The 15,656-nt window shown below is 42.4% G+C and overlaps 1 protein-coding gene across 1 annotated transcript in view; it reads left to right on the plus strand.

The window, feature by feature from the left end:
- Nucleotides 1-15,656, plus strand: part of LOC145457677 (actin-related protein 2/3 complex subunit 2-like) — a 281,489-nt gene that overhangs the window by 31,578 nt on the left and 234,255 nt on the right. The window lies entirely within an intron of this gene.

The raw sequence follows: 15,656 nt of genomic DNA on the forward strand, positions 1-15,656 counted from the left end.
GATTCCAAGCCAAGCAAGTGTAATTTTTGAAAATCAATTTTTTTTGTTTGTTCTAAATTGATTTTATAATGTTTTTGTTGGGTTTTCCAACGTCAATGGGAGCCGCAAGTAGGCTAGCTCGTAGCTGCTTGTGGCTCTCAGAGCCGCGGTTGGGAATCACTGATCTAGAGAGGATTTTCAAACTAATTAGATCTCTCAAAAATACTCTATAACTTATGTTGGTTTACGAAATACTTTTTGAGCCCCCTTCGAGCTCGCTCCCCACCATATTGGGAAATTTGGGGTGCGGTAATTAGGCCCCTGGCAAGAATGCAAATCATTGAGTGCGATAAATTGACCCCTAAAAAATAGGCAATGGGTACATTATGACGTAACAAGCAAATGACGCATCTCTTTTACAGGGAGTTTGTTATCTCATTAGGCCTCTTCAGCGCAATCCATATATTGTCTTCCAACATAGCTTCGAAGATGCAAAATAAATGTAATCGTGAGTAATCGTGATTACTTTTCCAATGTAATCGTAATCGTAATCGACTACTTCCTGATGTTGCTGTAATCGTAATCGTAATCGTAATCGCGTCATTCATAAGTAATCGTAATCGCAATCGATTACAATCATAAACTAATCACCCCATGTCTGGTATCGACCCTTTGGCGGAATTCTGTTTGGTTCGTCTGTACAGGTGTTATTAGTGCGACCAGATTTGGCACCTCGAGGAGGATATTGGTAAAAACCGTATCACACAACGAGGACAATAACTTTACCGGTCAACAATGTACGTAAATCAGCTGTGTTCAATCGAGCGTGACACAATCGATGTCAGCCATCAATCTGCGGCTTGATAAAACCCGCGTTTTCGGGTTGACAGCAACACAATGCGATCCATTCGATATCACTATCGACCCTCCTATTTTAATATAGGGTTACCATGAGGCCTCCTTTAGGGGAGCATATGTCCTCCATTTCCCAGATATGTCACCCAATTCACCCAAATGTACTCTCTTTCTGTCAGTTTGTCCTCCTTGTTAGCTCAACATCTCCAAAAAAGCACCACGAGTAACGCAAAATGTGGGCCTAGATTACAAAAGTCGGGTACGTGGCCAAATCGGAAAAATGACGCTATGATGGTATTGTGCAGGCTATTACGTGGATACGGGGGCCTGTGTAAACATGTGAATAGTAAAAGCGCTCCAAACTACCGTGAAAAAAGATCGAGCGCATTAGACCATGTCGGGGCCACCTTAGTACAGTCAAATGATCCCATGTCGTATCGAGAATAGCCGGGGCGGTGGTGGTACATCATTCTCACAAGATGTACTTTGGAATGCGTGTGAAATCGTCTTCGTCCGCTACTCGACTAAAGCAGAATATAGCTTTGAAGTACTCAAGTAGCTTTAAAGGAAATGTCGTGAAATCGCTTTCTATCCTAATGATAAAGAGTAGGCCCCCCATAAATCTATCGAGCCAAAATGTAGTTTCAAAGCAATCCAGTAATTTGTAAATCTTACGGGTTGAACGGTGTGTTCATTGACTAGAGAGAAGGAGACACGACGGTGCCTGTATAACAAGGCTGTTCTCAAACCGACATTGTCTTCGTTATTATCGGCGAGATATGGCTTTGCAGTGACATTGCGGTCGGTAAAATACATTGATTAAATACGATTTATCCCTCGTATATGGGGATCAATGGGCGAATAATGTATCGATTCAGCAATTCGGCATGCCAAGTACTTAATTTTCTCCGGCCCGCCGACCGAAGGAGTTGCCCGCCCCCCTTGTATAACACATATGTAGATGATACAATAGCGACAGCTAGCGGTTGTCAATCATCCATAAAAATACTAACCAGTAATACAGCCCTCAAGGAAAACAACAATCCGGGGAGATACGTCAAGTGTATTTCAGATACATCGTCTGTAGACCTCCAATTGCGGAGAACACTGGAGCAGCTGAAGCACTGTGTTCTGTCTAGGTCACCGAGATAAAGCTTGTTTTGCCAACTCGCCGACCGTCCGTGGTATGGGATAGCTGGGTCATTTCTCAAAGGTTCAGTACTCTCCGTATTTTGAGGTTATTGCACAATCTATCTCTAATATGCTGTAATATAGACAGGTCCAGACTTGTCTATTCACTTCCGTAGACTGACCTTTATAACACATTTTACACAATTAAATACACATGTTCAGTTTATTTGAAGTAATAACGGGCAAGCACATTAACTAATCGTCCAGAACAAGGTGTAGAGCTTCTTTCAGATCTTGGCATACTTTCTTGATATCAGAATCTTTTTTTTGATTTGCGATGTAAAAGCAATACCAGCTTCGCATACATGAGCATATGATTGCGTATAAACCGATATTGAAGTCTTCTGAGAGCATCTTCATTATTCTCCAGTCTACACAATATTATTTTCCTCTTAGTACGTTATGTCTCTCAATCCAACAGAACAGTTGAATTGCTATTCGAAGGTATCTGATACAGACAACTGTAAACTAATTCTTTAAGTTTGTTCATCGTAGCGTAACGACCATTTTTACGAATCCATAACTGTATCATTTGATATCGTTGCTCAGTTAAGGTATAGCAATCCATGTATTGGCATTCGGCAATTTCATTGTCAGATAGCTCAAGTTTTTCACGTGCAAACCTATACCAGTTCATCGGGTCAATCCGATCCATTATGACGTATATATCACTAGCAGTAATCTTGGACATATTCGATCTATAGTGTACAGCGAATAATCATGTAATAAATATTACACGTTATATATTGCCTTGCACTCGGTTCAACTACAATAACAAATAAGGCGATCAACTTACGCAATAATGACGTAATCATATCTCAGCGTTACTGAAACCAAGCAAAGCCGCTCTCGTAATAACTAGAGTAATCAACTATACGCAATCATAATGACGTAATCATTACTGCACATGCTTGAACTGCAATACGCAATCATAATGAAGAATATATACGTATATATCAATTTCTGCAACTTTTTAATTTTGCTCGCACTGTACACGATTTCATGTAGATAAATGTTTTGATTATTAGGCACCCTTCCTTCACAAAAAATACGCATCATTTATGAGAGTAGGAATCTAAGCGTTGGCCATTACCACGCCAAGAGGTAAGAAGACATATGAAGTTTGGGCCATCATGGGCCTCATAGAAGAGTGCCAAAAAGATCGTCAGCGAGAAAACATGGGTCGAAAAGGATTGCCCTTATGTTGACCGTAAACTTCGATATAAATGTATTTGTATGGGTGTCTAAAGTGCTGGCACCGAATAATTATGTCGTGGTAATCTGGACCCCACAGGGCAACTGACATCCCACCCCGAATTATTATTTAACAGTGAAGAAATACCAATTTTGAATCGTGCGCTTCTTTTAGTTTAGTAGTCTGTGTATAGGCGAGTTCAATATCTTTTGATTACATACCGCACATGGGAAGTCGGACTGAGAGGATACAAAATTTATAGCAATATACACGCAATTATCAATATTATTGACCTAATCAATCATTAATTATACAGTCATTTCACCAGGTCCACGTGGTCGCATCTGAATGGAGACCGGATAGGTCAAAAGTGCTACATTCGGTCAAAGTGGCGAACATACCGCCTGGTTATCAAGTGTTTTTATGTATGATCGACCCCCACTGTCTAGCGAGACGAGCAGGATTTTGGTGTCTGATTATTAATGTCGTAAGAGTGTGGTAAATCCATTTACAAACTACTTTACACATTTCAAAATCCCAACACCCGAAAAGTAAGTAGCTAAAACGGTTGAAGCGGAGGTAGTCTGAAACACAACGACTCATATAGCACAGATGGACAAATCCTAATCGAGTACATCGGATAGAGTTGCATCCTTGAAATCGTTATTTCCTCAACAAATCGATACAAGAATGGATCTGCATGGGAATAAACATGAATATGTTCTGATGACACTCGTTATGGAAAGCTAAATTCGCCTGCCCCACATCCCCAACAGAACATATTGACAATTAATATCAGCCATATACTACAGAAATACCCATTTACTCGAATGGTACCATGTCTGAAATACTGTAGTGTAGGCGAATCAGCGTCTACTGATCCTGACAGTCACCGTTTAAACAGGTTTTTGCCGGGTCAACTGTGATCGGACACGGTTCATCCGCTACTTGCAGACTTATACGCGCGGGGGGTTGAAAAAAAAATGGCTCGGATGCTATGTCAGCTCAGGGCGACAATTCGAAGTTTTAAACGATACGGTTGGTACGTAAAGCCTCGTTATTCCCGCGTATTGTGAGGGTAAAACCGATGCTAAAATAAGTCGTCGGAAGGGTATACCGAAAGCCTCTTTGCACTGCGGGTGAACTTATCGCATAGCATTTCACAGCTCTGCGGCGTAATTTAACTGTCTAGCGCTGTGGACGGTCCATTTTGTCTGCTAATTGGGGGCCATAAACGACCGAGTGAAACAAATAGTTTGGGGTATATGCGGATATGATTAGGAAACAACACGCTGAATGACTTGGGAATCTCAACTCGACAAAGGATCGTCGCGACGGGGGACCTGCAAAAACGTCCCAGACACCCTGAATCCCGCTAATGTAGGCGCTGACAGAGCATAATTTTCCCTGCTACGGGTGTAATCTAGATAAAGCATGATTTTTTCCTATATGTCTGTAATCTATATAAAGCATAGTGCTCCCTAGATACCAGGCGTGGGGGATCACGAATCACCAAGTGTTTTTATACATTGAGAAATGATCGAGCTATTTTTATACCCGAGGTAGTCATTCAGAGACATGCAGGCTTATTCGTATAGACTCTCTATAGTGTAGCATCTATCTGATTCGGGGATAAGTAAATGCTTTGTCCACGCTCAAACTGAGGATGCTTTGAATTTGTATCTTACTCATGTTATTATTCACCCTCCAGGAAATATTTATAGTACGATGGAGTCTAATAAATGCCGTATTTGTGCGCGGGAATTCACAAGAAAATGCAACCTCAAAAGTCATTTACTATGGCACACTGGTGTTAAAGAACATGAATGCTTGATATGCGGACGATGGTTTCTTGCCAAACAGAACCTACATGCCCATTTGGCTGTACACTCGGGGGTGAAACCGTACGATTGTGAAGTATGTGGTCGTTTTTTTGCCCGAAAATACACCATGGAAGTTCATTTGGCCACACATACTGGCGTAGAAAGATTCGAGTGTGGGGTGTGTGGTAAGCTTCTGTCGGGGAAGAATGGGCTGAAAAAACACCTAGAAACACACTTTGGAATTGGAAAATACTCGTGTCAGGTGTGTGGGAGACTGTTTCCTCACCAATGCGGGTTAGAAACTCACCTCCAGGCTCCCGTGGGACTGAGAAAATATCCATGCGGTGTTTGCGGTAAAGCTTTTGGTTCGCAAGCAAATCTTCACAGACACGAGACTACTCCCTTTGTGTGAGCCGATCGTATTTCAATATGAGTGTACCAATAAATATTTTTTTCGCGTCTGTATAATTCTGTGTTGTTTGTCCGAGGCTTCTATGTTGGTGTTTTAATCATTTAGTGGGGGCAGAGATAAAAGAGTCGATATTACAATAGACACGACTCGTCCTAGTCGAGTATTAGAAACCACCATGAAAGCAGGTCAACTTTATGTGACAGTTTTGATAACACCAATACTACAAAATACCATTTATCGTCTGACGGTGAAAGATGGGGATTTGCGAATAGGGGCTGGTTGCAATACCACACGAGTAAATACACAGAGAGAGTCTTTATTTTAAACAAACCAAAATACGTAACAAACGGCAGTGATGGTGGTACAGAAAATATACTTTGCACAGTATTCGGTACTAGATGGGAATGATCGACAAGACCGTGAAGGTCATCTAGTCTGATCACACAGTGTAAAGAGGCTTTCGGTATACCCTTCCGAAACGTATAGTTACGGGGCATGGACGGGCGCCCGGGAGACATACCTTATTAGTAATTTTACCGTACGACTTATTTTAGCATCGGGTGATTTTAATACCCTTTCGAAGATGTCGTGTTTTATTTGACGAAGTCAGAGGTTTGTTTCACACGGTGTGATTACGAGTGATAAATTGTAAACATAATAGCACACAGCAGCTGACGGGTCGCGGTGCGGGACAATAAAGACGGTTACCGTGCGAGACGTACAAGCCACCATAACTACACAGAGGTCGTCAGCAATGCCGCTACTTTTTTCCGGGTACTCGATTCTGTCTACTCGCACTGCACCAAGTTATCAATGTGGCTAGCCTTCTTTAGGAAGCCACTTACTTTTACTAGTTTATAAAAGTTTAGCGACCCCCTCCGTATCATGCGACGATAGCTGGAGCTGTTAGGCTTGACTAGAGTTGACCACGATTCGGGCACGCATTTTCATCGGCTCGATGTGGAACTGTCTTAAAGGTTTTACCCTCACAATACGCGGGAATAACGAGGCTTTACGTACCAACCGTATCGTTTAAAACTTCGAATTGTCGCCCTGAGCTGACATAGCATCCGAGCCATTTTTTTTTCAACCCCCCGCGCGTATAAGTCTGCAAGTAGCGGATGAACCGTGTCCGATCACAGTTGACCCGGCAAAAACCTGTTTAAACGGTGACTGTCAGGATCAGTAGACGCTGATTCGCCTACACTACAGTATTTCAGACATGGTACCATTCGAGTAAATGGGTATTTCTGTAGTATATGGCTGATATTAATTGTCAATATGTTCTGTTGGGGATGTGGGGCAGGCGAATTTAGCTTTCCATAACGAGTGTCATCAGAACATATTCATGTTTATTCCCATGCAGATCCATTCTTGTATCGATTTGTTGAGGAAATAACGATTTCAAGGATGCAACTCTATCCGATGTACTCGATTAGGATTTGTCCATCTGTGCTATATGAGTCGTTGTGTTTCAGACTACCTCCGCTTCAACCGTTTTAGCTACTTACTTTTCGGGTGTTGGGATTTTGAAATGTGTAAAGTAGTTTGTAAATGGATTTACCACACTCTTACGACATTAATAATCAGACACCAAAATCCTGCTCGTCTCGCTAGACAGTGGGGGTCGATCATACATAAAAACACTTGATAACCAGGCGGTATGTTCGCCACTTTGACCGAATGTAGCACTTTTGACCTATCCGGTCTCCATTCAGATGCGACCACGTGGACCTGGTGAAATGACTGTATAATTAATGATTGATTAGGTCAATAATATTGATAATTGCGTGTATATTGCTATAAATTTTGTATCCTCTCAGTCCGACTTCCCATGTGCGGTATGTAATCAAAAGATATTGAACTCGCCTATACACAGACTACTAAACTAAAAGAAGCGCACGATTCAAAATTGGTATTTCTTCACTGTTAAATAATAATTCGGGGTGGGATGTCAGTTGCCCTGTGGGGTCCAGATTACCACGACATAATTATTCGGTGCCAGCACTTTAGACACCCATACAAATACATTTATATCGAAGTTTACGGTCAACATAAGGGCAATCCTTTTCGACCCATGTTTTCTCGCTGACGATCTTTTTGGCACTCTTCTATGAGGCCCATGATGGCCCAAACTTCATATGTCTTCTTACCTCTTGGCGTGGTAATGGCCAACGCTTAGATTCCTACTCTCATAAATGATGCGTATTTTTTGTGAAGGAAGGGTGCCTAATAATCAAAACATTTATCTACATGAAATCGTGTACAGTGCGAGCAAAATTAAAAAGTTGCAGAAATTGATATATACGTATATATTCTTCATTATGATTGCGTATTGCAGTTCAAGCATGTGCAGTAATGATTACGTCATTATGATTGCGTATAGTTGATTACTCTAGTTATTACGAGAGCGGCTTTGCTTGGTTTCAGTAACGCTGAGATATGATTACGTCATTATTGCGTAAGTTGATCGCCTTATTTGTTATTGTAGTTGAACCGAGTGCAAGGCAATATATAACGTGTAATATTTATTACATGATTATTCGCTGTACACTATAGATCGAATATGTCCAAGATTACTGCTAGTGATATATACGTCATAATGGATCGGATTGACCCGATGAACTAGTATAGGTTTGCACGTGAAAAACTTGAGCTATCTGACAATGAAATTGCCGAATGCCAATACATGGATTGCTATACCTTAACTGAGCAACGATATCAAATGATACAGTTATGGATTCGTAAAAATGGTCGTTACGCTACGATGAACAAACTTAAAGAATTAGTTTACAGTTGTCTGTATCAGATACCTTCGAATAGCAATTCAACTGTTCTGTTGGATTGAGAGACATAACGTACTAAGAGGAAAATAATATTGTGTAGACTGGAGAATAATGAAGATGCTCTCAGAAGACTTCAATATCGGTTTATACGCAATCATATGCTCATGTATGCGAAGCTGGTATTGCTTTTACATCGCAAATCAAAAAAAAGATTCTGATATCAAGAAAGTATGCCAAGATCTGAAAGAAGCTCTACACCTTGTTCTGGACGATTAGTTAATGTGCTTGCCCGTTATTACTTCAAATAAACTGAACATGTGTATTTAATTGTGTAAAATGTGTTATAAAGGTCAGTCTACGGAAGTGAATAGACAAGTCTGGACCTGTCTATATTACAGCATATTAGAGATAGATTGTGCAATAACCTCAAAATACGGAGAGTACTGAACCTTTGAGAAATGACCCAGCTATCCCATACCACGGACGGTCGGCGAGTTGGCAAAACAAGCTTTATCTCGGTGACCTAGACAGAACACAGTGCTTCAGCTGCTCCAGTGTTCTCCGCAATTGGTGGTCTACAGACGATGTATCTGAAATACACTTGACGTATCTCCCCGGATTGTTGTTTTCCTTGAGGGCTGTATTACTGGTTAGTATTTTTATGGATGATTGACAACCGCTAGCTGTCGCTATTGTATCATCTACATATGTGTTATACAAGGGGGGCGGGCAACTCCTTCGGTCGGCGGGCCGGAGAAAATTAAGTACTTGGCATGCCGAATTGCTGAATCGATACATTATTCGCCCATTGATCCCCATATACGAGGGATAAATCGTATTTAATCAATGTATTTTACCGACCGCAATGTCACTGCAAAGCCATATCTCGCCGATAATAACGAAGACAATGTCGGTTTGAGAACAGCCTTGTTATACAGGCACCGTCGTGTCTCCTTCTCTCTAGTCAATGAACACACCGTTCAACCCGTAAGATTTACAAATTACTGGATTGCTTTGAAACTACATTTTGGCTCGATAGATTTATGGGGGGCCTACTCTTTATCATTAGGATAGAAAGCGATTTCACGACATTTCTTTTAAAGCTACTTGAGTACTTCAAAGCTATATTCTGCTTTAGTCGAGTAGCGGACGAAGACGATTTCACACGCATTCCAAAGTACATCTTGTGAGAATGATGTACCACCACCGCCCCGGCTATTCTCGATACGACATGGGATCATTTGACTGTACTAAGGTGGCCCCGACATGGTCTAATGCGCTCGATCTTTTTTCACGGTAGTTTGGAGCGCTTTTACTATTCACATGTTTACACAGGCCCCGTATCCACGTAATAGCCTGCACAATACCATCATAGCGTCATTTTTCCGATTTGGCCACGTACCCGACTTTTGTAATCTAGGCCCACATTTTGCGTTACTCGTGGTGCTTTTTTGGAGATGTTGAGCTAACAAGGAGGACAAACTGACAGAAAGAGAGTACATTTGGGTGAATTGGGTGACATATCTGGGAAATGGAGGACATATGCTCCCCTAAAGGAGGCCTCATGGTAACCCTATATTAAAATAGGAGGGTCGATAGTGATATCGAATGGATCGCATTGTGTTGCTGTCAACCCGAAAACGCGGGTTTTATCAAGCCGCAGATTGATGGCTGACATCGATTGTGTCACGCTCGATTGAACACAGCTGATTTACGTACATTGTTGACCGGTAAAGTTATTGTCCTCGTTGTGTGATACGGTTTTTACCAATATCCTCCTCGAGGTGCCAAATCTGGTCGCACTAATAACACCTGTACAGACGAACCAAACAGAATTCCGCCAAAGGGTCGATACCAAGTCTCCTTGTACGTAAATTATTATACAACGACACCTATATTACAGCAGAACAATCTTGTCTGGACGGAGGAGGTCACGAAACATCTTCGGACCCGGGGCAGATTTCATCAGTTTTCAGCGAAGCCAGTCTGGATGCGGCCAAATGGCCCTGAGAGTCGGATTTATGCTATATTTTACCCTCACAACATATGGAAATAACAGGACTTTACGAGCCAGCCGGATTTTTTGGACTTTGATTTAGCAACCCTATAGTCGCAGTGGATTCCGATTTCGAAATCTCCCCCTCTACTTTACACCTCACCTCAGGCTATAGATCGTATCAGGTATGATCTGTCACAATTCATTCCCATTATTGCACCACCGAGCGCGTTTCAGCCAAATAAGGTCAGTCCACCCCGATGAAGCGAGCTACCCCGATTCGTTTCGCGGACAATTGAAATAACATCGTACTCGCAGTTACCGAGCGGAAAATACAAGGCCCGAAGGCGTGACACAGCAATTCTCTGACGGTAACACTCTGCCGAGTCAATATATCCGTAGTATGATGCTGCAAATATGCTTGGAGGTGTTGGCATAACATGTGTTGAGGATATGTTTCGATCCTCGGCACAGCAGGATGGATCACAAAACAAAATGGCGCTATGCAGTCTACGCGGCCGCATGTCATTTTCGACAGCGAGATTGATTATCGTGAATTAGGTCTTGGACAAAGCACCGATAGCAGCGCGTCGTATAATATCCGAGCTAAGTAGTTATAGTATACTATAAACCTGATCCTCGCACCGCCAACGAGCCGTAACCACAATTCTAATACCGCAACAATCCATACACAATAATACACCATACCGGGAGCTTTCAAAATACCAGTTGACGGGCTTCGATCGATTGTCGACACGTGATGATTTAAATCAGCCTGATTTAAACCAGAACCCTAAGTATGATGCAAATATGCTTGGAGGTATTGGCATAGCATGTGTTGAGGATATATTTACGACACATACGTGAACACAACTGACTGTCTGTAGCGAAATTTGTCGACTTCGAGCGATAGGGCGTGGCTGCCGAAGCAATAGTTCCTTAGTATGATATTGTAAATATGCGTGGAGGTGTTGCCATAACAAGTGTTGAGGATATGTTACGATACACGCGAACACAACTGATTGTCTGCAGCGAAATGAGTCGCCCTCGAACGGCAAGTGCGTGGTGAGCTCGTGATCGATATGTGTATGTTACAGACGGGCAAAGCATTAGTTCGCCAACAGTTCGATTCAAGTTGTATATCATGTACAGCATACAAAATTAATATCCCGTGGTAAATTGAATATCATTTGCAGACACCGGGATGATTACGCTTGACCAACCGTGAAGCAGTAAAAAGAACCCATCATAAATACATTGTTTTACTCGGGACTGTCTGTCCTTATGAATACGCTAGAACGAGGTATAGGTATTGAACAGCCACATTTGTTGCTTGCACCGATTACTAGGTACGTAATACCAGGGGTTAACATGTTGATGCGAGCAAAATTGAGAATCAGCTATTTGCTCAATTACTTATTGTATTTATAATGCTAATTTATTTAAGTTAATCTATGTCGGGTCGCCTAATACACATTTCTACTACGACATTCATTCTCATTCTCGATATGACTCGAAATGGTATACATATTTATAATCGTAACAGATCGTTTCTCGTTACTGTCTGGGTCGATAACAAAGTAAAAAAGGGTTCAAGTACAACAGTACACAAGACACAGACCACAAGCGTCACTTTACATAGCCGAACGTATGGACACCTAAAACACGCACCAGGATCTCATGGATCAGAAGAAACTATACTGACGTCACGACCGGTAATTATGACCCACCGTACACGAAATTGAATCAACCGCGGAACGACAAGTCAACCAGCTTGACGCTCTATTGTTCCCGAGCCACGAAATTGGACCACGGAATGACAGGTCAGGGCAGGCAACTATGGTCAAGCCCCGTCGTACACGACCGAAGTCAGCACCGGCAATTATTCCCATGCCCCACCGTACATGAAATCGAGTCAACCACGGGACGACAAGTCAGCCAGGGGGTTTGACGGGGAATTATTCCCAAGACACGTCACGAAATTGGACCACAAAACGATAGGTCAGGACGATATGTCGTCAGGCAACTATTACCAAGCCCCGTCGCGTATGACCGGAGTCAGCTGTAATTTCATGTCCTTGGCCAGAGGTCGAGCGAGGTTGTTACGAGTCCAGTATGACACAGGCTGTGGACGTCGCTTTGCCCAGCCGAGCGTATCGTCGGCGTGCATACCATTGAAATTAAAAGCCGATCCATTGTTATTCGAGGGAAAATATAATAAATACTCAATACACAAGTCTCGTGTCCAGAGATCAAGCGAGGTAAGGAGTGGAAAAGTACAAGTAGAATGACTCCAGTACAAAGGTCAATCCAGATTCTTTGTTCGTTTTCTCTCAGTCCCCCCTATTGCCGCACAGTCAGAAGGGAATTCCCCTCGAGTATTGCTGCAAAACTGAGAATGAGCTAATTCTTACACTGTTTATTATCTTGATAATGTTTGTTTGTTCTTTATAAATCGCGAATGGGCACCTTCCGCACATTTCTCTAACTACTTCCATGCTACAAGTCGACGTTACGGAATCCAAAATAAGAAATATCGGCCTGGTGTAAATGACCATTATAGTTGACAAACACCATGATTACCACAAATGTCATTAGGGTTGAGTACATCGTAAATGCCGATAATGCAAGTCTTCACGCTTCGACGAACTGACGCGTAAGCTCCACCTTCGCTCGCCGCGCATACATGTGCATAGTAACACACATGCAGTCACTAAAATTTGACGTAGTAAGCAAGTAGTGGGGAATCTCAGAAGACTGGGGCCGCGGGCCATTATCATGTAAGACGGAAAACTGTCCGCGGGCCGGACAAAATCCCTTCGCGGGCCGGATCCGGCCCGCGGGCCGTATGTTGCCCGCCCCTGCTGTAACACCATGTCACGAAAAATGGTTATGTCTGGGACATTATCTTGTCAGCGATCGCGGGATTTGTATAATCTATTTCACGCCTTTTTGAAGTGCAAGTTTGCGAACGCGGTTATTGTTGGTATTGGAATCGCCGTCTACGCCGGCTCTGTGACCAATTAATTACCAAAATATTACCATGCGAGTGATTCCTAGATTTAGCTAACTATTTCACACCTTTTTTGTTGAAAGTACGACATACCGCCGCAGCCTATACCTGAAAGTACGAATCATCGCCGCAGCCATAAGAATAACGATATATTGAAGTCGCACTCACCGTAAACGTTAGGATTACCTCGAATCGGTCATATCTAATAATTTGAGATATACACATTGAGTAAGGATCAATCACGTGACTATTTACTTCATAATCAACATCACATCATGACCGCAACCTATACCCACAACATTAGTTCACTACGACACAAGAATCCGTGGGCACATCATCACCACAGCCTATACCTGAAAGGGTACCATCATCACCGCGCCCATAAGAACACATGGCACATCACCACCACAAGGGGGGTCTAAAAGGGTACCATCATCACCCCGAGTTTTCAGGCACATCACCACCCCGCCCATAAGAGCCCCTGCCACCTCCAGAGCGATCTACTATACTACTTGCAATAGTCAGCTAACATATGTAAGCTCCAATCTACACTGGTATCTTACCCTCATCATCTTCAGATATATTGGGGGATGCTTACTCCTTGCCCATCGCTGACCAGGCCAAGGTTTTCCGGGAAATATTTAGATATGGTAGCTTTTTCTAATGTCTGCTGTCCGACATAAACATATGGCAGGGGTTCTCAACCCGCGGCCCGCAGACGTATATTTTGTGGCCCGCGACATCTTTCATTATAAACGCAATTACTAATGTTCATTATAAACGCAATTACTAATGACACGGTATTGTTACAAATTAATTTAGATACTTAGCTCTTTTATCGCACCGTCTCTGTTTCGTTTGATTACTCATTCTTGAAGACAGTGGTTCTCAAACTGGGGGCACGCGCCCTCTTTGGTGCGTGAAGCATCTGAAGGGGGCGCGAAGGTGCGGTCAACTGAAAAAATTTCGCGCTGCGCGCAATTTATCCCTAATTCACTGTTATTTCTCTGTGTATAGTCCGAATTTCATATTTGAGAATTCTCTGATCAACGGCTATAACCTTCCATGCCATCAAACTAGCCGTTTGTATTGCTAGCATTCTGGTTGCATTTTGTTATATGACGATAAGGGGGCACGAAATTTTTCCCTATCAAAAAGAGGGGGGGCGTGACTAAAAAATGTTTGAGAACCACTGCTTCAATGTGCTCTCGTTTCTTGATATATGCTCGACTTCAGATTGTTATTGTTTTGAATCATTATTCGGCTGGACTTTGGTTCAAGAGAATCCCGCTTCTTAGTAGGCCTTTTAAAGAGTGTTTGACTCACTGCGAACGGTTGTTGAGATTGCCGACGACGTTACAGACGCATCGTTTAAAATTGCTTCGAACATCGCTAAACCCAAGAAATCTGATATAGAAGGTGTGATTTCAATAAAATCGTAACATACTTTGCGAATATTTGCTGTTTCCGGAACTTAGCAGCAAGGACAACATCACCAGACAAATTTCGAAGATGCAATCGTCTGATTCAATCCTGACCAGACGAGTAACATCAATATCAGTCAATCTTTTATCGCCTGTTCTGAAACACGTTGCCGCGTAGACTACTTTTACGCAGCCTTGGATGAATCCACCGACATTGTATAACTAATTATCTGGTTGAATTTCATCAGAGTGGACATATATGCAGAGAAATACTGGCTGGGCAAACGTGGGGAGGGGACCAGCGAAAAATATCAACTTAACAAAGCTGACTTCTGTAACTATTGGTACAGTGCCCTAGGCATGAATGGAAAGGAGAAATGTTGATTGTTTTGCTCAGAAATGCCCCAAACACCAGATTTCTTCTCATATCACTCAGAGCTCAATGTGATAATGGTCTCTGTAACGCAAAAGTTATAGTAATTTTATACTTGCTCGCCCACGCATTGGAACAGAGAGTTCGGCTCTCTGGTGGAAGGATTTGAAGTTGCATATACCGACTTGACAACGAATGTAATGCACGCTCCATGAAGGGATTTACATGCACCGCTAGAAGATACATTCTCACAAGCAGCAGCTGCAAACTCACGAACGCTGTTCATTATTACTTTACAATGCATAGAAATGTACTAAATGCCGGTATACGACTGGTAAATCGGCTACAATAGCCTAAATTTCATAGTAGCCCATGAATGCAAGGTAACATAGTTCTGCGGCCCGCAGCGTCTTTTGCTGTTGAAATGCGGCCCGTTATACAAGGAAAGTTGAGAACCCCTGACATATGGTATAGTGGCATATGTAAATCGGGGTTAGGCCTACATGTCCATTCCTATTGTCTGACCACTAAGAAAACACAATATTACAAAGCTGACACATATGATCCAATCCCAATCGTGCTTGTGATATTGCAACAAGTTTCTGTGCC

This window comes from Botryllus schlosseri, chromosome 2, assembly GCF_051294905.1.
Source record: "Botryllus schlosseri isolate E-star chromosome 2, Bs_hap1, whole genome shotgun sequence".
Taxonomy (NCBI): domain Eukaryota; kingdom Metazoa; phylum Chordata; class Ascidiacea; order Stolidobranchia; family Styelidae; genus Botryllus; species Botryllus schlosseri.